This window comes from Leopardus geoffroyi, chromosome D2, assembly GCF_018350155.1.
Source record: "Leopardus geoffroyi isolate Oge1 chromosome D2, O.geoffroyi_Oge1_pat1.0, whole genome shotgun sequence".
Taxonomy (NCBI): Eukaryota; Metazoa; Chordata; class Mammalia; order Carnivora; family Felidae; genus Leopardus; species Leopardus geoffroyi.
Window position 1 is genome coordinate 23,284,956 of NC_059334.1, and position 25,143 is coordinate 23,310,098.

The 25,143-nt window shown below is 37.4% G+C and overlaps 1 pseudogene; it reads right to left on the reverse strand.

Moving 5' to 3' along the window:
- Window positions 1-1,755: 1,755 nt before the first annotated feature.
- LOC123577489 lies at window positions 1,756-2,945 on the reverse strand (annotated as a pseudogene).
- Between the last annotated feature and the right edge of the window lie 22,198 nt (window positions 2,946-25,143).

Genomic DNA, 25,143 nt, shown 5'->3' on the forward strand with positions numbered 1-25,143 from the left:
TGGTCCACTGAAATGTTAACCTTGCAACTGATCGTTATGCTAGGATGTTAGACCGAGAAGATAATATTTATCTTGACAATGGTTTAATACCTAAAGGCTACAAATATAAATTTTGGTAAAAGTGCTACCTTGTTCATATTGAAAATAGGGTTAACTTGGAATGACCATACATAGTAGAAGCCCTATTATCCGATGTGATTAGCACTGGTCAAAAAATTTGTCAGTAAATTGAAAGGGGATTCATGATTAATGATTAGTCAACATTACTAATTACCAGGGAAATGCAAATCAAAACCTCAGTGAGACATCACCTTACACCTGTCAGAATAACTAGAATAAAAGAGACATAACGTTGGGGAAGATGTGGAGAAAAAGGAACCCTCATTCACTGTTGGTGGGACAGTGACTGTGAAATTGGTACAGCCACTGTGAAAAACAATATGGAAGTTCCTCAAAAAATTAAAAATAGAAATACTATTTGATCTTGTAATTCTGCTACTGGGTATTTACCCAAAGAAAACAAAAACAGTAATTCAAAATGATATATGCATCACTATGTTTATTTCACCATTATTTACAGTAGCCAAGATATACAAGCATCTTAAGTATTTATGGATAAATGATTGGATACGGAGGATGTGGTACACACACACACACACACACACACACACACACACACAAACTGGAATACTACAAAGCATTAAAAAGGATGAGATTGTACCATTTCTTTTTTGCTTTGTAATCAGTATATTAAGGAGACATTCATATAGTTCAAGAATGCTTAATTCTGATATCCAGATTCAAGCTTGTGAACATAACTTATAAACATATAATTAAAGCTATGCATCATAATTTACTATACTACCAACATTTAAATTATGGGGTGTAAGTTAAATGGTTTAAAGTAAGCCTGTAACATACCTAAGAAACACCTTCCTGGCTCATACATGCAAATTCACTTCTCCATGCAAATGTCTCTTCACTCTAAGTTACCCTGCTCCCAAAGTCATTACTCTGAAGCTTATCATGGTACAAAGAGAAGGAAGAAAAGTGTAACCAGGACTGATTTTATATGTATATAAAATGTAAATAAATATAAAAAAATACATAAGATATAAAATTTTATATAATATATATAAGACGGCACAGCAGAAGGGAATGCGGTTCTATAAGTGCAAGACCTTAAATGGCAGATTATGACAAATGCTTCTTTAGCAAGGTACCTTTCCACCACTGATACCACAGGCCCAATTAATCACACAGCTTGCCATCTTCAAATAACAGTTGAGGCAATAGAATAATTGCAGAAGCATCACAATCAATCCCACTGAATAGAACTACAGACCAACACTTCCCTACAAGTTAAGTTCTTCTGACTGCCAATTAAACACAAGTTTTAACTTCATAGTTTGCCAATTAAGGGTCATACACTGAAATCAATACATACACCTTGCATTTCAGTCTAAACTATTTCAGGTACCTAGAGCTGAAATCAGTTACAAGGTATGGCCTAACAAATGCTAGGGGAGATTTTTTTTTAAAAGTAGTTTTTACGAGTGTTAAACTTATCTTGCACACTGAAGTCATCATACATATGGGGCAAAGGCAGAGTTTTAATATTTGAGTTTATTCTTCATTTAACTTTTAAAACATTACAATAGTTGAATATTAAAACAAAAACAATGAGCTATGATTACAGTCCTTCTCTCATTCACTACTGCATACAAGATGCCAGCAGGTTATTCACAGGCCCCATTAAGAGGTCTGACACTGAACACCATCCCCAGGAAGATGTTCATCATTCTCATATGCTTCTCCATTGTGATGGTGCCATCTTTCCTGATTTGGACAAAAGTCCACCAGTCCTACCTGGTCCATTTCATCAGTCTCTTCTACTTCCTTCTTCTCAGATAGGAGTTTTTCTAGCAAAGAGTTTATCAGGAGAGAGAAATCCGGTCTCAGGAAAGTTTACCTTAATTTCGATGATTAGGTGACCCTTTTCGTATTCACCCTACAATAAATTGGCACGCCTTCGTTTAGCACACTTGATATCTCCCTGCTTGACAGTCTGACCTGGATGAGAGGTGATGGCAATGGTTCTGTTGTCACGAGTAGATATTGGCTTTTGAAAGCCATACAGTGCTTCAACCAGCTGTATGTCCATATACAAGAGAAGATCCTCTTCTCACCAAGTAAAAACAGCATGGCCCTTCTGATCTAAAATAATGATAATAGCTCGTGGTTCCAGTCCTGGTTCTTAGTCTCCTTCACCATGGAATGTTATTTTCTGTCCATCTTTCATGCCCTTGTCAATATGAACTTCTAGAATCTTCCTTTCTCGAATTCTCTTCCTTCTATTGCAGCTTTTACATCTATCTTTAGGACTGATCCATTCCCTAGGGTCCTGGCACTCAATGCACACAAATTGAATTTGCTGAACCATTCCAGGTCCTGTCTGATGAATTCTTATTTGCACTCTAGTACCTCAGCCATTGGGACAACATTCTACCACTCCTTTCTTACCACCTTGGCCTTCACATTTGTCGCAAATCACATTCTTCTACAGAACTGGTTTTCTTATTGCACTGTTACATAAATCTCCTAAGGTTACAGAGAGCTGATGTACAACATTTTCACCTCTCCCTTCTCTCTGCATCCTTCCTCCTCCTCCAAAAAACATATCAAAGGTGTCCATGGGAGAGTCCAAACCACTGCCTGCTCCACCTTCTTTAATTGCCTGTTCTCCTCCTTTGTTATATAATTCCCTTTTCTTTGCATCAGAGAGCACTTCATAAGCTTGAGAAATCTGTTTAAACTTCTCTCCTTCATTTGGATTCTTGTCAGGGTGGTACTTCAAAGCCAGTTTCCTGTAAGCCTTTTTCAATTCTTCCTGGGTAGCACTGGGTTTGACCCCAAACATCACAGTAAGTAGTTTCTTTCACCATTTTCTACAGCAAGTGAGCAGGCCAAGGTTGGTGTGAGGGAGTGGGAAGGAGCTCATTCCTGGGTGTAGTTTGGGCAGCCATGGCTCCTCCACTTCTGACCAAGCATTCTGGAAAGTTCTGCCCAAGATTGTACCATTTGAGACAACATAGATGGACAAAGAATGTGTAATGCTAAGTGAAATAAGTCAGACTAAGAAAGACAAATACCATATGATTTCAGTCATATGTGAAATCTAAAAAAAACAAATGAATGAACAAAGAAACAAAAAGCAGAATCAGATCAATGAATACAGAGAACAAACTGATGGCTGCTAGAAGGTGGACAAGATGGGTGAAAGGGAGGGAGATATAGGCTTCCAGTTATGGAATGAATAAGTCATGGGGATAAAAGGCAAAGCATAGAGAATGTCATGAGTGACATTATAACAATGTTGTATGGTGACAAATGGTGGCTACGCTTGTGGTGAGCATAGCATGATGTATAGAATTGTCCAATCACTATGCTGTACACCTGAAACTAATGTAACAATGTATGTCAACTATACTCAAATAGGAATGTAAAAGAAAGGACTCATGAAAACAATATATACATGTTTTGTTTTTTGAAATTAATTAATTAATTAATTTTTAAAGTTGATTTATTTATTTTGAGAAAGAGCGAGAGAGCAAGAGCACAAGCAGGTGAGGGGCAGAGAGAGAGTGGGAGATAGAATTCAAAGCAGCCTCTGTGCCATCAATGCAGAGCCCGATGAGGGGCTCTAACACATGAACCATGAGATCATGACCTGGGTCGAGATCAAGAGTCAGATGGTCAACCGACTGAGGCACCCAGGTGCCCCAATATATACATGTTTTAAATATTCATGTTGTTCACTAATATTTGATGAAGAGTCAAGGCCCCTCTTTTCAGTGTTCTGAGGAGAGCTCGGTCATCTTCCTTGCGTCCTGCATACCCACAAGACACTGTCTCCTGTGTCTCCTAGTTTTAATTTACTAAAAGCAGAGCTAGAAGTTAAGGGGTTGTGAGGTAGCCTGAGAGCAGAATCTGCCTGGATTGTTAAATATACCTCACACTCTTTCACAGATATCTTACCACAATAATTTTCTTGCCTTTGTCAACTCTTTCTGAAGTATTTGACCAGGTTTTCATAGAATCCTCAAACTCCCACACTGCTATTGCATCAGTTTGTGTACATTTAATTAAGTTATGTAATTGCAATAGCAAGAAAACTGGCATAAACTGACTTGAGAGAAACATAGAGAACTCAGAGTGAACATTAAACATATGTGTGGGCATTCTAGAAACCAACCTACTAGTGGTAATTGTCCAATGTAAAATCAGGCAGATATTTTACAGAGAAAAGGAACCCATGGCTTAGTCAAGTGGACTGGTTAAGTGGAAGTGGTCAGGATCATCAGCTGGGTTTAATCTTGAGCGCTTAGCTTCCTTCTATGAACTGAACTTTGCTAATTAGAAATGCTTTGAGATTCTGAGCTTTTGACACTTGAAGTGTTTTAAACTTTTATGACCTTGTTAGGTTATTTCAAGGCAATTCAATTTAGGACGTTGGGTGGTATTTGAATTTTCTCTCTTGCCAACCCATTTCTTTTTTCATGATCTCCTCTAATCCACGTGCCCCAATAAAAATACTAGTTTAATTTTAAAATGCGAGATAGATGAACAATCCTATCCTGTGGAAACAGCGTCTGCCAAACGCTTGCTGAGGAAAAACCACCCATAACGTCCTGACGCTCAGCTGCACTCATATCCTTGGATCTTTCCTGAGCAGTCAAGCTTTTAAGAATACCTCCTGACACTTTTACCTAATTTGATGTTGAAAGTTTTAATGCAAGCCACGGAAAATGGATCTTTTGTCAATTTACATAAAGTCTCTTTTGGTCTCTTATTAGTACAAGTATTTTCTTAAATAGGAAAATTCAGTACTCTTTGTTTAGACTAGCATCCATATTTCAAAGGATTATGAAATAAGTGTTTGATACAGAAGAGATAAAAAGAAGGCGCCCATTTGAAAATCTTGATATAATTGATCTGATAAATTCTTAACTCCTGCTGATGTTGATGACAGTGGTGCATGCAAAGAGCCAGAGGTCACGTTTGAGGTATTTGAAATTTGGAACAGTCTCCCAGAGGGTTCTCTAAACCTTTCTGATACTACTGTCTTCTTGAAGAGCCATTTGGCTGGCAAAGATAAAAATTTGCATGACTATAATGTGATAGATTCAGTTGGTTTAAATTTACAGATTTTTCTTTTTTCTTTCTAGTGTTTGAAAAGTTGGGGCATTTTATGGTTCAAGAATGAAGCATAGGGAGACAACAGGCATATGCTGTTGCGTGATAGCAACAGGCGGGAGCGAAGTAGCTGTCCCCGCTCAGATGGGGCTTGCTCTCATCAATTCCCTGTGGTCTCCCTCTTGCCTGTGGCTGCCTGTGGCCAGTCATTGATGTTACCTCCTGACTCCTCCAGGCAGGTGAATTTGCAATCCCTGTCAGGGACTTTAACTATTTCTTCATGTAAGCTTTGTGTACAGAGATATATTGATCTAGAAGAATTAGGTTCATCCAATGTAATAAATTGTACCCCCTGCTGTCTGCATGAGGCCATTGAGCTGTCCCCTAATCTGCTATAAACACTCAGAGTGGAAGGTGCCTCTCCCCAAACATTAAGGATCCCAGTTTAGCCAGATTTAAAAATATACAGTTTTAATATTTATATATTTTTAATGTTTATATATTTATTTTTGAAAGAGAGACACCATGAGCAAGCACAAACAGGGGAAAGACAGAGAAAGAGACAGAGACACAGAATCCAAAGGAGGCTTCAGGCTCTGAGCTGTCAGCACAGAGCCTGACACAGGTCTTGAACTCATGAACTGTGAGATCATGACCTGAGTTGAAGTCAGACACTTAACAGACTGAGCCACCCAGTTGCTCCCAAAATATGCAGCTTTAATGTGAATGAAAATCTTGCAAACCTTCAGATGAATATCTCCTCAAAGCCAAGTCACATGTGGTCATTTATTTACCTTTTGACTGCTCTAGTCCTGGATTATCTAATTTCTCAGGTTTCATGGGATGTCATGGAAATAGTATTGAATAAAGTACAAGGGAAGCCCAGAATTGACTCTCAGCTTTTGTCCTGATTTCCTGAAACAGCTGAGTGGGTTTCAGCAGGTTTCCTTGGCCTTGCCCTCAAACTTCTTCATGGTTCTTTCCCAGCGGTTTAGCATAAGGAACAGTAGGGTTGTAACTCATCTGGCAAAGAGAAGGTATCTGAGGACAGAGACCCACTGACAATGACAGGGAGGTTGGAGAAAATATGGCAGATAGGATCAGGCTGGGGGGTCATGGCAAGATATAACTAAGGGTAATGGCTAGAGGGGAAGTGAAGCTAGAAACCAGGGGGAAAAGTATGAAAAGTTTCTTGGTCTCTTGTTTTCATATTCATTGCTTAGGTTGGAAATTCATTTCTACTGAACAAGAAATATATGACCAGCAGGATCTCTGGGATTACATGGAGGTTGAAGAGAAAAAAAGAGATTTCACATGAAATACACATTTATTCCCAGTTATGTAGAACACTTCACATGTATTTGAGGTTTGGGTCATCAGCAAATGCAAGGATAAGTTTGCTAATGTGAATTTTATGCTTAAGTGGCTTCCTTATCCTTAGATTCTCTTTGTAGACTGGTGGCCTGTCTGTGACAGATACCAATATTAGCAAAGTCATTTCTTGTCACCTGTTTACAGATCCTTCTCTGGGAACCACAGTAAGAAGTCCGTGCCTGGAAGAGGGTGAGGAGGTGGGTTGTGTGTGGTTTGACTAGAGGAAGCACAGCTTATTAGGCTAACTAGCCAAGTTTTAAAATCCTGATATAAATAAAATGTTTTTCTAAATATTATTGTTTGGCTCATTTCCCGGGTAAGTGCATGAACCATACATCTTTGACCTTGGCTCTAAAATATAGATTTTCATCTTTAAAGAATTTGGGATCATAGGTTAGAGATCATAGGTTGTTTCAGCTGGAAAGGATTTGGAGATCTGCTAGTCTACTCAATTTTATGGATGAAAAAATTATTCCCAAACTCTGTCATATCTAAATCTCTTTTTTCTTGACTTTAATTTTTTTAAGTTTCAAGCTTTATTGAAATACAATTGACATAATATTATATAAGTTTAAAGTATACACGTATTGATTTGATACACTTATAAACTGCAAAATGATTACTATCATAGCATTAGCTAAAACCTTCATCGTGTCACATAATTATCATTTCTTTTTTGTGGTGAGAACATTTAAGATTTACTCTCTAAGCAACTTCCAAGTATGTACTATGGGATTATTACCTATTCTAAATAACTCTTTTTTTTTTTTTAAGTAGTCTTCATGCCCAGTGTGGAGCTCAGTGGGGGCTTGAACTTAAGTCCCTGAGATTAGACCTGATCTGAGATCAAGACTCAGATGCTTGACTGACTGAGCAGCCTAGGTTCCCCCATAAATAACTCAATAGATTGAAACACATTAAGTAATATGTTTAGTTTTAATTAGGTTTTTTAGAAAGGGAACTTCTGGGGAACCCTCTTTGCTTCTGCTCTAGTCTGGATTAGTGCTTTCTGGGCCTGGGCACAACAGTCACTCTACACTTCCCTTCTTTACCATTCTAGGACACATTTTGCCTCGTTTTTTTCGTTGAGTCCCGAGTTTCCTTATTTCCATGTCTTTCTGTTTCCTGGTTTATACCTTCATTTTGGTGGAAAGCATTGTTTATCCTGTACTTTCTAGAGTAGGGGGCCACAGCAGGTAAATTTCTTGAGGACTTGTATATCTAAAAAGTCCTTATGATCACATTTATTTGATAATTTGGATAAGTGTAGAATTTTGGAGATCAGTCTTCCCGCTGAATCTTTTTTTAAAATTTTTAAAAATATTTTATTTATTTTTGATAGACAGAGACAGAGCACAAGTGGGGGAGGGGCAGAGAGAGAAAGAGACACAGAATCTGAAGCAGGGTCCAGGCTCCGAGCCATCAGCACAGAGTTGGATGCAGGGCTCAAACTCACAAACTGCGAGATCATGACTTGAGCTGAAGTTGGACGCTCAACCAACTGAGCCACCCAGATGCCCCACTTCTCATTGAATCTTGAAGACATTATTATTTCTTTGAGTTTTAGCTTCTGGTGTTGGTTTTGCGTCATCTGATGCCAATCTGACTCCTAATTTCTTCCATATGACAATTTTTTTCATTCCGTTAGGTTTTATTGCTGATTTACTGGTGATGGGTCTTTGATTTGTCTTATTCATTGTCAAGTGTAGTAGGTTAGCCCATTAAGTTTGGAAACTTTTATATTTCAGTTTTATGAATGTGGCATCCATTACTAATTGGATTCTCCTATTCTATCTTTTGTGCAGTTTCTTTTGGGAGCTTCTAGACTATTTCTCTAATTTTCTGATCCTTTCTCTTCTTTTTCCATATTTTTGTCTTTGTGTCTATTTTCTAAGGAAATTTCCTTAAGTTTCTCTCCTGACCCTTTAGTTGAATTCTTTCAATTCCTGCTCTTGTAATTTTCACTTCTAAGAGTTCTTTTATTTCTCTAAATATTACTTCTTTTTGTGACACCCTGTATTTTGATGTATGCAATATTCAGTATTATTGCTGATGCTGTCATAATAGTTTTGTAAGTTATCTTCTGATAATATTTTTGTAACTTTTCCTTTTTGTTGTTTTCTTATAATGTTTATTTTTTTGAGAAAGAGAGAGTGGAGGAGGGGCAGAGAGAGAGGGACAGAGGATCTAAAGCAGCTTTTAGCACAGAGCCTGATGCAGAACTTGAACTCACGAACTATGAGATCATGACCTGCACTGCAGGCCAATGCTTAACTGACTGAGCCACCTAGGCGCCCCTCATCTCTGTCGTTTTTAATGTGTTTCTCCCTTTTCTTTCATTGTGGAGAATGTCTTTATATTTTTGGTAACCTTGGTTTTCCTCTCCCTAGTGAGGACCAAGGAACTAAATCTGGTTTTAAAGTTTGTGAGCATGAGTGAAATTCATGAACTGCTGGGCTTGTGTGTTTATAATTTGTTATTGTATTAATAGGTTTTGAGAGGGAATGAAACTGTATACGTTCAGTGCACGATATTTAACTAGAAGTCCTGGTTCCTGCACTCTTATACTAGTTGCCGTGTTTCTAGGACCTAATAAAGCTTTGGTGCTTGTCTCTCAACCTTTCTCTCCTTACCAGCACCCTATCTCTCTCTCCTTCCTCGTGCATCCCTTCTGCCATATTCATGCCACATTCAGGGGACATTTGCTCGGTAGATCTGTTTTCCTTTAGCATCCTGAACAATTTGGAAATAGCCATTATGGAAAACACTCTAAAAAAGAGTAAGATCCATAACTGTCCTTGTCTAAGGACAGGGCTTTAGGTTAGGAAGATATCAGCAAATAACCAGCCAGGTACCTTCTATTTAATTCAGGAGATATTTATTGAGCTCCAATTATGTGCATGGCATAAAATTGCCACCGAAAGAGGAGTAAACAAACAAACAAAAAGTAAAATAGTATGTCCTATTCCAAAAGGCTCATATGCTAATACTTTAAGCCTGAGCCATGACATTGGACCTACCACTGCTCATTGCATGATTTTGAAAGGAATTCTGAATTAGTTCATAGAAATGCCAAATTAATTAAGGTCCTCAAAAGCTTTAAATTGGAATGTTAAGCTTTTTTTCCTTTTATCATTAGATTTTCAAAGGTAACAACCTTACCTTGAACTTTTTTGTATTTTTCTCAAACTGTCTTGCATCACGTTTTACCTGGCAGGTATGCCATGTGTGTTTGTGGCCAATGATGCTGACATTAGAACTGGTCACTATGGCTACAACCTGTTAGACTTTGATAGAAAAATCAATGCCTTGCTTAAACTTGGGATGCAGGGAGCAAACACAAAGATTGCCACCATAATTGCCACTTGTGGTGAGGCAGATTCTAAAGTTATGTCCATGTTTGGAGAAAGGGATCATGGCATTAGTTAGTAGTTGTACCTTGTTTTGCTGTTTCTCAGGTAAGCAGTTTCCATGGTTCTTCCATGAATGTCATTACTGGGACTCATGAGAGAAGCAGTTTCTAATTGGCTCAAAGTCAGCTCTTTCATCTTCCATGTCCACTGTAAGGTTGTCCCACAAGGGGATTTATAACCTTCCTGCCTGCTGGGACTGGGTGGAGCAGGCCCCGAATGTTCTCACCACGACTCTATCTCTGGACCTTCAGTTGAATACAGGAAGGGTCATGTAGCCCTTCCCCTAAAAAATGGCTGTACAAATGAAGGTCTGTCTGTACACAATGTCAATTAACAGCATTTTAATGGTCAAGTCTCATTATTCACACTAGTCATGTTTTGCAAAGTCACTGAACCATTGCTTCTAGGGAAAATATAGGGTTAGACTCCTATGAGGCTCTGGTCACAACATCATCATTAACTGATCCATACATAACCTTGTTTTATGTAACAATTTATTTAATATATATTCTTGGTCCATTGACATTGAATTCATAGCCAATAACACGATAACTCTTACCTGAACAAAGCTTGCCTAACACATGTCTATTCTCCATAAGGCACATCACACTGTTTTGTGCTTTGGAACAGTGTATGGCACTTCAGCATTACGCTTGGGGGCCATTTTTAACCAGTGAAATCATCAGCAAAAAACACAAAAATGTGGAAAACATGGCCCTACATGGACTGTGAAAAGGATACTTTTTTTATAATAGGCAGCTGAAATAAGGCAGGGCATCACCTTGTTTACCTCAGTTGGAAACATGTGTGGCTGACATTTTTTGTAGACTCCGTTCATGTCTGCACATGTTCACAAAACATCATTGGTATTGATTTTGGGATAACAATTTTTTGCAGGTAGGCAAATTTGCAAATACAGAATCTGCAAATAATGAGGGTTGAATGTGTGTGTGTATATGGACAAATGGAAAACAAAACAAAATTAATCCCCAAAGCTTGATGACCTTTTCATCTTCATATGTGTGTGAGAATTGACCAGCCTGACCTTGACATTTTACCCAGTAGAGGGACAGATCCTATTCCTTCCTATCAGCAGAAGTTACCAGCCAATACTTCACATGAGCTCCAGGTTTATTTTCCTTTCCCCTTGTTTTGTTAAGTTCTGTTTTATGGAAGAAGCCAGGTGAGCACACACTGACCAATATTGTGGGCTGAAAATGGGTAGGCATCATTGAAACAGCTGAAGCAAGCCTCCTTCTGCCTGGGGCTGAGATCTTTAACTACTGAGAGCTGTCCGAATTTCCAGAACCATCTGCTGTTGAATTATTTAGTCAGACCACATAGACAAGTTTTGATCTGTTTCATTTCTTTGTCCTAGTTCATGACATTTAAAAAATGTATTCTGCTTGAGTAATTTCTATTCTTGTCACATGGCATAGGGACTTACCTGAATCTGGAAGGAAATAGCAAATCTATTTGGTACCAAGAGGGGGAAAAACAGTGTGGGGAATATTGGTGATTATATTCACTCATACTGTGGATGAGTAAAATTGTGAAAGCTGTCAATACTTGGTAAATTTATCTGAACTGTATAAAATAAATTTGTAGCAACAATGTACTTTTTAAAAAAAACATTGACTTATTTTGAAGTAGTTTCGTGACTCTCCCTAAGTGTTGCCATTGGGATGTTGGTATTTTATGACACTGCATTGAGGAGGAATAATGGTATGGGGAGCAAGGTAGCAGAGGGAGAACTATCATGGTCCCCAAAACCTTCTTCAGCTTAACTTCCATGAGTCAGAGGTAGGTCATATAACAACCTTAACCCTCATTGATATTAATCTTTGGGCTAGTCAGGACTTTTTCTTATTTAAGATGGAAAAAAAATGTATTCAAATGGCTTTTTTTCACCTCCAGCTGTATTGAAGTATTATTGACAAATAAAAATTATATATATTTAGGTTGTGTGATGTGTTAACAGTAAAATGTGATGATTTAATATACATATCCATACCATAGTCATGCTAATTAACATATCCATCACCTTACATAGTTATCATTTGTGTGTGTGTGTGGTGAGAACACTTAAGATCTACTTTTTTTTCTTTCAAATTTTATTTAAATTCTAGTTAACATTAGTTTCAGGAGTAGAATTTAATGATTCATCACTTACATATAACACCCAGTGCTCATCATAACAAGTGCTCTCCATTTGAGATCTACTCTTAGTAAATTTCAAATACAGTATTGTTAACTATAGTTACCATGTTGTACATTAGATTCCCCAGAACTTACTCTAACTGAAAGTTTGTATCCTTTGACCAACATCTCTCCCAATTTCCCCCACTCCCTCATCCCTGTCAACCACCATTCTGCTATGAGTTGTATGATTTCAACTTTTTTAGATTTTGCCTGTAAGTGAGATTACACAGTATTTGTCTTTCTGTGTCTGGCTTATTTAATTTAGCATAATGTATTCCAGGTTCATCCATGTTGTCACAAATGGCAGGATCTCCCCTTTTTATGGCTGAAAAATATTCTTATACGTATATGGTACATATATCACATCTTTTTATTTATTCATTCATAGATGGATACTTTGCTCCCATATATTAGCTATTGTGAATAATGATGCAGTAAACATGAGAGTGCAGATATCTCTTTGATATCCTGTTTTCATTTGCTTTGAATATATACCCAGAAGTGGGACTGTTTGGTAATATGGCAGTTCTATTTTTAACTTGTGGAGGAGCCTCCATACTATTTTCCATAATGATTGTACCAATTTGCATTCCCACGGATACTGTACAAGGATTTTCTTTTTATCCACACTCTTGCCAATACTTGCCATCTTTTGTCTTTTTGACAATTGCCATTTTAACAGGTGTGAAGTGATATCTCATTGTGATTTTGATTTGCATTTCCCTGTTGATTATTGATATTGAGCACCTTTCCATGTACCTGTCAGCCATTCATATGTCTTTTTTAGAAAAATGCCTATTCAGGTATTTAGCTCATTTTTTAATTAGGTTATTTTATTTATTGATTGATTGCTGTTGTGTTGTAGGAATTCTTTGTATATTTTGGTTATTAACCCCTTATCAGACATATAGTTTGGAAATATTTTCTCTCAATCTGTAATTACCTTTTGTTGATTGTTTTACTGTACATAACCTTTTCTTATTGGTTCACTTACCAAAACTCTTTTATGTAGGCTTTAGGTGTTGGCTGGATTCAGGGGTTCAAAAGATATCATTAAGAGTCAATATTTTTTCTCTTTTTCTCAGTTCTGGTGTCTTTGTAATGTCTTTCCCTTGTAATATCAAATTAATTTACATCCTAATGTCACAGAAACTTCAAAAATAAGTTATTTTGGTTTCCTAACAGTTTCACAGAAGCCCCAGAATTCAGGTTTTTCCCTTCCTTCCTTTCTTCCTTCCTCCCTCTTTCTTTCTCTCTCCCTTTCCTTCTTTCTTTCTACCTTCCTTCCTGTTCCTCCCTCCTTCCCCTCTCTTTCCCCCCTCTCTCCCTTTCTTTAATCCTTACTTTCTTCCTCTCTCTCTTCCTTCCTTTCCCTCTTTTTTCTTTCTTTCTTTCTTCTCTCTCTCTCTCTCTCTCTCTCTCTCTCTCTCTCGGCAAGTGCTTATTCTTGAGTCAATCACCAGAGTCTGGGGGATGTTGTGCCCTGATAGGCCCGGCATCTATCACATGACCATGTGTAGAGCCAGGACTGGAGTTAGTGCCGCCTGTATCACTTGGAATAGAATAAGTGTAGGAATCCTTCAGGAGGGAAAATCAGAGTGCTAGTATCATAAGAAAAGTAAATGAATGCTGGGGAGGCAAAATAATAAATGAGTATTTTGGATTCATTTAAACCATTGGCTTGCTATATGTTTAAATTAAGACCATGAATGTAGAAGTGCTTTGAAAACAACACATATCAATGTAGTATATTTTCCTTCTCCTTATTGGGTACAAATAACATCAATTTAATTAAATATACATTATATGTATATGTCTACAGAGCTACTGCCCCCTGTTGACTAGGCATTAGATATCAAGGTGAATAGGGAATAATCTTCATCCTCAAGAAGCTTAGAATTTAGTGGGAATATAGGCAAGTAAAAAACAGCTATAATATGAGGCAGGAGGAAATAAATAAATAAAGAGCAACATGGATGGGAAAGCACAGAATGTTGGCAGATGTTCGTTTTGAGGAAAGTAAGTTTAGAGCATGTATTAGTGCCTTAGAAAAACCGGAAGATCTCACACTTCCTGAAAAGAGCACTGGAGCCTTTGCCAAGTCTATTGGGCGGGGCAGGACAAAAGAGAAAAGAGAAATAGAGGAAGAACAGAACAGGAGAGTTGAGGGTGAATATTAATATTAAAATAGGAAAGCAGTACCTGGGAGGGGGGCGGTAATAATCCAGAGGGGTTAGTCCCTGTGGTTTTCAGCCCTCTAGGAGACTTTAAAAACACAACGAGGTGTTGCCCTTCTTTTGACTTTCAGAAGAGTCTCCAGCCAGGGCCCCAGGCATGCTTGAACAAGTGAACAAGTTAAACCTGGGACTTTGAAGTGCGTGACTGGTATAATTCTTTGAAGATTCATCAGAAGAATGTTCGTTAATATGCTGCCTTTTATTTCTCTCCCCAAACATTTGTGATCCCAAATTACTACTTTGCTCTTTAAGTGTTAAATTATGCTTTATGCTCAATAATATTTTATTTACATTGCACACCAAGGTTGCATAATTTGGGGATGGAAATAAGTTAATCTTGAAACTTGAATTGTTTCCTTAAGCCTTCAATTGAAAAGAATTTATATAATATCATGCTTCATTAATACCTCATTTATCAGGATGTCACCTAACCAGCCACATCAACTACTGGGAAGTTGGCTAAGAGCCAGTCTGAGAAGTCAGAAATGTGGCTGTAGTTTCCAGTAACTTAAGATCCTGCACTGTACTCTTGTGGGAGTCTTTAAAGGCTGGCTACAGTCATCTCTCTCTCTTTCTGTCTCTCTCTCTCCCTCTCTCTCTCACACACACTTCTAAAAATCTAGTCCATCTGTCCAGAGCAAATTAGAAATAAGGAATTAGAGTAAGAGGGATTTTGGATAGCTGAGAAAGACTATAGAATTATCAACCTGAAATGATACCAAACAGCTGACATTGAAAAGGAGACCGAAAAATTATCAAAAGCCAAATCAAAATATATAGCAATATTAGGATACTAATAATCTTAGTTAATACTAATAATCTTAGATTAACATATGCACACATTTTCTTGATTAAGGATCTGTGTTATTAAGAAGCGTACGTGTTCAATGCCGTTTGTTTTAAAAGGCAAAAAAAAACCTCATATTTAATATATAAAACATTATAATTTATATGGCACACTGTAACATTATAACTTATATACATTTGTATCACATATACTTTATTTATCTACCTGTTAAGCTTTTAAGAGGTTGATGCTTAATGGGGTAAATTTCAAGTTATTTGGAAAATTCATTCACCTGTAACTTAGTGCTCTCTGACTGTATCTGTTAAATGAGACATTACAGCATTTTATGATTTAATTTCCCTCTGAGATCTGATATTTCATATGTGAGGAGTATGGCTCAGGAAGAAACAGTGGTATATATATTTCTAAAAAATACCACTTTGTTTTGTCAGTTAAGATTATTTCCTAGCAAACCAGCAAATCAGGAACTGGTTTAATCACCTTCTCATGACCAGGGTCATTACTATTAATAAAATATACCTGACATTTTGTCACAAGTGTTTCCTCTTGAGGATAGCAATATCTTTCTTTGTGGAATGAGGCTGGGGGTACTGGGGTTCAGACCTCAATGGAGACCTGAACTGAAGCCTGAAATTTTCTTGGATAATCTAAAGTCGGAACCTGGCAGAGATCACAGGGTCATATCCCAGGGGGCTCCTGACTATTATTTCTTGTCTGCTGGAGTCCCTTATTTCTCAGTTTGCTAAAAATGAAACAAATACATAGCAACAAGCCTGTGGTTATTCACAAGGGGTTATAATTTAAAGCTCTCTGCAAATCTCTGTAGTGATGAATACAAGCAGACATTTCATATTCAGCGTGTAATGTTAAGGTGGCTGTAGACTGTCTGACATTACAGTAGAATGAAAGGGTTGGATTCCCTCCAGATTCTCATGCAGTGCCTTTTAGATGTACATTTAATTGCAGTCTCAAGTCAAGTATGTTAACATTCAATATTCTTGTTGGAGAATGACAGTTCATTGCTGAATCAGCTCATCAGTGTTTCCTTGTGTCCATTTGAAACTTGAAGAATGGTGAGTTGGATAAATGTATCTATTCTGTTTTATAATTATATATTTGGTTCTACTTATTATTGTTCTATTCTATTTTTTATTATTAAAAATTAAAATAACTTGGTTAATGGTTGGCTAATATTGACTGTGGTCAGAGCTTGGCTGAACCCCTAATTTGACTTAGTGTTTGAAATGCACAATTTGGAATACTTCTGCAGAGAAATATGTTATCTTGATAAATGGAAAGCAGTGTTATAGTTGATGCCTTTCCCTTCTGTCTCCTACAAGTCTGGTCTTCTAGAGAAAAGGTGGGACATTCTTCATTAGCCTGCAATTTGTTCAATTCTTGGTTTGATCTCCTGCCCTGAAGTGGTAAGTTGAAAAAATTCACTCAGGGCGCCTGGGTGACTCAGTTGGTTAAGCGTCTGACTTCGGCTCACGTCATGATATCATGGTGCGTGAGTTTGAGCCCCGTGTTGGGCTCTGTGCTCACAGCTCAGAGCCTGCAGCCTGCTTCAGATTCTGGTCTCCCTCTCTCTCTGCCCCTCCCCTGCTCATGCTCTGTTTCTGTCTCAAAAATAAATAAAAAACATTAAAAAAATAAAAAAAAATAAAAAAATCATTCAGATCTCATGAGCAAACACTTTACTTATATATGTTAGTTCACCTGGGATTGGGCTCATTTTGAAAAATGTTAATGATTCATGTCAAAAGCTTTCAAAAAATTAAGGGTAAAAGAAAACATTCTGCTTCTTTACAAATAGTTTTCCGAAAGCATGCACTCTTATCAAAAACATTTCCTCTGAGGTTTAGCAAATGCCGAGGACCTCAGATTTTCAAGACTTTGGAGATTAAGATCTCCTTTGTGGCCCCACTTAGTTATCTTTATTGCCCTTGAGTTATTCCAAGGCTCACTAAAAGGTGAAGAAGAATTGGGCATCAGCAGGTGCTCAAAGCTGGCATACATTGCTCCCATCCAAAATGTGAAATACCATGATGCCTTGTTTGCTTCTTCACAACAGTTTTTCAGGACCCCCAAATGAACACCATCTAATCACTTCTGTAAACCAGGCAATCTCATAATTGGAGCTGAATAATTTTAATGTTCAGATCAGATCCTTCATCAGATCCTTCAGCCTCATGGCTTGTGTTTGGGTTTGGGATAATGATGTGGTGTCAAAGAATCTGCAGATATATATATATTTTTTCCAAAATGGATGTTTCTAATTTAGAAAAGGGAAGGTTTTCTGGAGAAATGAGGAAGTTTTGATTTTTATGGCTTTTATCCTTTGCCACAGATGTACTGCTGAGGCAGATGAAATGCCTGATTCCTCAGTCACCAACACCACCCTTTAATGACAAGCCATTAACTTTAGTTAAAAGTGAGGCTTTGGTGAGAATCCAGGAGATGGAGTGAGCATTGCATGTAATCTCTTATAAAGAACCCAGGAATCAGACCTTCAGAAGCAGACAAAGGAGAGGGAGACATTCAGAGTAGATCTTTTAGAATAGGTGGTGGGGAACTTTCACTCCTATGGGGGGGGGGGGGCTAAACGATACAGGAAAGAAACATAGCCGGCCAGGAAAGATGCCTGAACAGGTGAATGTGAGCTGCAGGTGACTACAGGGTCAGCAGCTGCTCATTTCCAGCCAGTTTAGGCTTCCCAGAAAACTGGGACACAGTGATGCTCAATCTATGCAATATTTTCAAAAGAAGATAAAGATTCAGATTTTATGCGAAACCTCCCCATATATAAACGTTTGTCTATGTTGAGGCTGGAATGATGTGCGTGGGCTCTCTTTTTTCACTTTCAGGTTTAGAATGTCAATGTTCTCACACCAAACTTAATATGAAGTTAATTGTCATGTTGCTCAAGTAGGCAGTAATCTCAAAGAACACAAACTCATCTAGATATATATGTATGTAGGTATGTGTGTGTATATAGATGTACATATATATATGCTTTTTGTTGTTGTTAAGACTACAACTGGCTATCTCATAAATATCATACATGATGGAAAAGAAATTGACACAGGATTCACAGAGACAGGAGTGAGATCTAGAAATCAGGAACCATGGTATCTTTCTCTATCTTTCTGAGGACACACAGTCATATTTCTGCCTTTCCAGGCATGTACCTCCATTTCTCCCTGCAGGTTGGCTCCCTCTGTTACTTCTGGGTGTCGCTGTCCCACATCTGAGACATGTACAAGGCTTTAGTCAGCTGAGTAGTGGACTCTGGCTCTTGAGCTGTATGACTTTTTTTTTTTTTTAATTGAGCAATAATTGACATAACAGTTTCAGGTGTGCAACATAATGATTCGATATTTGTAGATATTGTGAAATGGTCACCACAATAAGTCCAGCCAACATCTGTCACTATACATAGTTGTAGAATTGTTTTCTTATTATTATAATAACTTTTAAGATTTTCTTCCTTAACAACTTTCAAATATGCGATATAGGACTTATTTATTTTATAGCTGGAAGCTTGTACTTTTTTACCCTTTTCACACATTTTGTCGCCCATCCCTGCTTCTGGCAACTACCAGTCTGTTCTCAAAATATGAGGTTTTTGAAACGATACACTCCACATATAAGTTAGGTCATACAGTATTTGTTTTTCTCTGTTTGACTTACTTCGCTTAGCATGATGCCTTCTCTAGATGACTTTATAGTCCCAGAGCCTACCAGTTAGTAGTGACAGTCTCTATGTCTGAGTTAGAAAATCTGACAGAGCCAGGCCTGTGGATTTGTTCCCATTGGATGAGGAGCTTTCACTTCTTCAACTTCAGAGGATTGAATGTCATCTTCTCCAAGGTCCATGGGCACCTTAGATGAAGACCAAAGGGGAAGTTGGCATGGAAGCAGGTGTGTATAAACTACACATATTAATGCTGACATTTTAGATTTTAAAAGTTGACAAATTGGCTGCCTGGGTGGTTCAGTTGGTTAAGCATCTGACTTCAGCTCAGGTCATGATCATGGCTTGTGAGTTCGAGTCTTGCTCCGTGCCAACAGTCCAGAGCCTTCTTGGTGTTCTAGCTCTCTCCTCTCACTCTGCCCCTCTCTCACTTGCACCTTCTCTCTCTCTCTCTCTTTTTTTTCTCTCTCTCTCAAAATAAATAAACTTTAAAAAAGTTTTTTAAAAAAATAATAAAAAATAAAAGCTAACAAATTTAAATTAAAAGAAGTAATATGTGATCATAGAGAAAATTTGAGAAATTCTGTAAAAGACGAATAGTAAAATTATCCATAATCTCATTACCCGGAGTCAAATCAAATACAGACATTTTGGTATATTCATTTCAAGGCTTTTTTTTTTCTAGATCTGAAAATGCTGTATTTAATAAGAGCAGATCCTAAAAGGATGAGATGATGTGGGTTAAAATGAAAGATGTGGATTAAAATGAATTTTAATGAATTAAATAGATTTTAAGTAATAAATTTGATGGAAGACTTAAAAATATTGCCTTTGTCTACTAGCTTCATATTTAGCGATCTTCTCTGAAGTAATTCTCAGAGATGTGTACAAAGATGTATGTATAAAGATATTCACCAATGCATTATTGATCATGGTCAGAAACTAGAAACACTTGAAATGTCCAACGATAAAAGATTAACAAAAGTGTAAAACGGGTACCAGATGGAATATTTTGTGATCAATAAACAATTTTGGGAGAAATATATTTACTGAAGTAAAAATGTTCACAATAAGTTGCTAAGCAGATTGCAAAATTAAATGTGCATTTCAGTATTTTCTACTATTTTTGTATGGAGCATGTATTAGCTTTATGATGTGTAAACAAATAAACCCAATATACACAGTGAATAAAAAAAATGAATTTACTCACATAGAACTGTGTGAAAACAAGGAGGAAAATTATGGCACGAGATATTTTAGCAGTTTCTGAAGTCAGTGAAGAGGAAAGTTGACATAGGGCTCTTTGACCAGAGTTTCTTTTAGGAAGCTGTCCCACCATGCAAGTAAAAATCAAAATGTATGCACCTCCTTCCTCACCCCATTAGTGCATCAGGTGGAATTGAAATGTATCTCCCTTTATTTGATAATTGAGGTCTTTCAAGTTCTCATTCCTGATCTCCCCCTACTCCCTGAGAGCTTTTATTCTCTTTTCATCTACTGAAAGTAATATGTCTCCCTTTTGCAAAATCAAGAAAATATCAAAAGATACAAAGAAGCAGAAAAAAAATACCTCATAGTTCTACACTGTTACCTTTCTAACTTCAGTAAGTCCAGGGGAATTGATGTGAATCTATACTGGGCATGCTTGGAAACTAAATTTTTCCACTAGATCAAAAACAGAGTGAGCTGTGTATATGTGTGTTTCTTCTCTCCTTGTGTGGTAAAATGAGGCAAAGCGAGAGTCACAATGGTAGTGGGACCCACAGCATTTCTGGATAAGGATTCTAAGTAATCAAGAGGTTACTTCATTTGTGACGAACTTAGCATATTTTCAAAGGCTAAATGCTGAAATCCTTCCTGAGTGTATCAGACTCTGCAGGTCAGATGAAACTATTTCTGCTCATTTCTCTCTACCTCTTTGTCTTTAGTTTGAAGATAGATTGCAGTATCAAACGGGTAAATATGGGCTTTAAGGAAGTCTGCAATGGCTGGAAAATGACCCCCCCTGATTCTGAAATGCATCAATGTTGAACATCCACCAAAGAAATACAAAAGGCACAGACAGCCTCTCAACTGGTTTGGGATTGAGGTAGATAGAAGCTGTTTTGTTTTTCTAACAATGCATTAAAGTTAATTTTATTTAATGCTCATGGTTTAAAGGGTCAAATAGTATAGAAACACTTAGAATGAAAAGCAATAATTCTTGGCTTCTGGTAATTTCCTCACTCCAGTCTCACTTGTAAGAGTCAACTACTTATCATTGTCTTTGCTTTTGTCTATTCATGTATTTTTCTCCATTTCTTCATATAAAATTGCTCACGTTGCTGTTTCTTAATTTATCTTTCTTGACTTATCAGTGTTCTATTATGATGTACAAAGAGTTAGCTTAGTAATACTGGCCTCTACGTCTTTCTCCCCATTTCTATCCACTCCTAGTTTCTTTACTGGTCAGTTTTTCAACTCCCAGCAGGAATTAGCCACCACTTCCTCTTGCATCGTAATGGACAGTATTTACTCACTACCCACTGTGAGGATAATGACATCAATGTTCCCATGCTTTCCTCCACTGCCTTTCATCTCATTCTATCCTTGGTCAGTTACAGCTTTCCTCTTACACTGGCAGGATTGAGAATACATACATTCTGATCAGTAGTCATAGCAAAGTATTCCCCAGTTTGTGTGCAAGTTGATTCTAAAAATTGAAAATAAAAATGTATATTATTTTGTCAAGGCATAACGATGTCTTCTATCTCAATCTCTTTGTCCTACACTCTGAGAAATTTGCTTGATTTAATATTATAATGTGTCATTTTTTTTAATTTGACAATTTTGGAATTTCTAAGAGTTTTTTTTTTTTTTTTTTTTTTTTTTTTTTTTTTTTTTTTTTTGGCCTTTGTACTGTTTTCATAGCCTCCTCTTCTTGGTTTATGGTTGCCATATCTTCTCTGTCATCCTCTGTGGGAACACTAACCAGAAGTAGTTTTGTTCTTTCTCTTTCTCTCTCTTTTCCTCTCTCCCTGAATTATTCTGGTTCATCTTCAGTCATTTTTGCCTGATGTCTTTATATTGCTGGTTTCAGCTATCTTCAATGCCATCATTGGTGGGATTAAAAAATGGACTGCAAGCCTTGTGTATGTGGGTGGAACTTGGTGAAGGGGAAGGAGTTGGTTATGTTAAGGGGTTAGAAAAGCAAAGATGATGCATTGAGATTCCTTAATGCCAGCATGATGAGCAATTTGCTCAGGGGTGCTAGTTGCTATACTGACTGCCCTACTTCTTCACAGATAATTTATTCACCATATCCAGAGGATGCCTTTTTTTCCCCTGGAAGATAAATATCTCACTTTAGAGTGTTCTGCATGGGAGTAGGTGAGAGGGAGAGTGTTGACTGTTCCATCTGTAGACTTTCAGTGAATCCTCATTTCAAGCCTATTCTTTAAATCTGTCCTCTGCCATACCTGGTGATTCTGAGTGTTCTAGGGCAGACCTGTTTTCTTTTATTGAGTGCAGTCTACTTCATTAGTATTCTTAGTTACGGTTTTCTCCATCTTTCTCCATTAGTCTTCAGACTCATCCATCTGTTTTTTTGTCTTACAGAAATTTTGAGATCCCTTGCTTACTGGTGAATTGCCTTGTCATTCCCTTTGTGCTTTTGGGTTTATCTGTTTTTGTTTTTCCAGAATCAGTATGATGGTGTCTCAAAAGGGAGAGGGAATAAATGCAGATTCCATATGGAAATGTAAGCCACCACTATCCTTCTGAGCTCTAAGTTCAGAAGGCCATAAATATTTGAGCAAGATGAATGCAAAACAAGATTTAACAGATACATAGATTTCATATGGCATTAAGCCTCCATGTATTGCCCTAGAAGAGGAGGATATAATTTTTGATTAAGCGAAACAAGAGATTTATTGAATGTGAAAGGTGAAGGACTGTGATTTAGAAATTTGCAGCCATGAATTCTACCCAGTTGATGCATTCAGAAAAGCAAGAACGGATAATGCGGTGTATGCTGTATAACAAAAATAGATTGTCATAGGTGGAGTGATGTTTTTAGTAACAGGATAATAGATTCAGATGTTTTTAATAGATTGGTGAAGCCAATGAAAATGCACTAGTATATACTGATTGAAATATTAAAAAAAATCATGGTTGCCTGAATAAAAAATTAGGGACTTAAAAATAACCAGAGTTGACATAAGTCAACTAATAACTATTTAAAAGTTAAATATCCCCATATTGAAATAAAGTGATTTCTTCTAGAATGTAGGATGCTATAGTTTGTAAAAGGCAGACAATGTTGGCTTGGTTTTGGCAAGATATGTTCCAAAAGAACACACCGGAACTTCTCCAGTTTATTCTAACTATATTCTTATTTTCTACAGGATATTTGCTAAGACCTATCATTTTCTGAGTGTTTGCTTTATGACAATGCTGTACTAGATACTTTACATGTATTAGTAAATATCTAGTATAATATGTGCCTTTCCAACATATTTTAATAATTATTAATAAAATATTAATGCTGTATACTTATTTATTCATAGAATTCATTGTAAATCCAATTAACAGCCTCATTCTTTCAGATGCACCACCTAAATCCAAAAATCAAACTCTGAAGAGAGCATATCTAGTTGTCTGCATGAAATGAAGGTTTGTTAGGTACAAGCAGATTTTGTCAAATGTCTATTCCTGTGAGTCCTCAGATGTGCACAGAATTTTTACACAGACTTTTATATACTTTATCATTTTTCAAAATAGGGGATAATATTTTACCATTACAGTTGTAGGAATTACAGTTGTAGGAATTAGAATATTAGATTTTAAAGATTAAGTAATAAATAAATGCCAAGAAAAACATTATTCTTAAAGCAGCCCCTCCTTTTTTTTTTCTTTTTTAAAACATTTTTAAATTTTATTTTAGAAAGAGAGAGAGAGACAGCATGAGTGGGGGAGGGGCAGAGAGAGAGGGAGACACAGAATCCAAAGCAGGCTTCAGGCTCAGAGCTGTCAGCACAGGGCCTGATGTGGGGCCTGAAATCACCAACCCTGAGATCATGACGTGAGCCAAAGTCGGACACTTAACCAACTAAGCCACCTGGGTACCCCTGTTTCTATTTTTTTTCAAGTTTATTTTTTTGAGACAGAAAGAGAGCCAGGAAGGCAAGAGAGGGGGAGGGAGAGAAAGAGAATCCCAAACAGGCTCTGCACTGTCAGCACAGGGCCCGACATGGAGCTTGAGCCCCAGAACTGTGAGATCATGATCTGAGCCAAAATCAAGAGCCAGATACTTAACCGACTGGGCCACTGAGGAACCCTAGCAACCCCTCCTTTTCATCTTTTGGTTGCTGGCATTAGAATTAATAGACACAGTTTTCATGAAATGTGTGTTTATTGACAAGTTTGGTCATATGATCCCCAGCTAAACCTTCTGGCAACAGTGAAAATTGCACTTACCTATCTTTAGGTTTAGAAGCTTGCCAAGCCACAACAAGGTAGATGTAGTTTTACTTGTTTTGCAGCAGGGGAAGGAGAAGCTTACAGAAGGCAGGCAGTTCCCCAAGGACATCAATTCCAGTTCAGCGATGGGACCAGGATTCACATCAATGCTAGTTCAAGGATGGCTTCAAACCCAGACGTGCAACTGGCTTTTTTGCTAACCTGCCTGGATTCTACACGCAAAAGGCTGTCTGAAGCCAGTTACCTCCTTGTGAGGCCCCTCACTTTATTTAACAACAGAAAGGCAAGGAAAAAATATATTATTTTTACAGTTGACCTAGCAAAGGTATTCTTTACATGGCTACTTGGGAGATCAAATGATGGGCTTCAACATTAACTTCCCTTCCCTCAGAGTCCATACCACATAAGAAAGAGGAGCCAGTGAAGCACTAATGATGTACAGAAGAAATTCTTTATCAAAATATTGAATTAGGATGGCTATGAAACCTGCCTGTCAGCATAATATTTTAAAATTCATCTAATTTGAGAAGAAATGTAGACAGGATATAATTATTCACCATCAGCTCAGCTGAAAAGATGGCCATATCCTTTTTGAAATTTGAGTCTGAAAACGCAAAGTTTGAGCTCTCAGGGCACATGATTGTTCCGCTGCAGAAATATCCTTCCATTTCCATTTTTCTGAACATCACTCTGTATCTCTGATCTCTGTTTTTTTTCTTCTGCACATGCTTGACAATGTGAAGGTCTATGCATGCC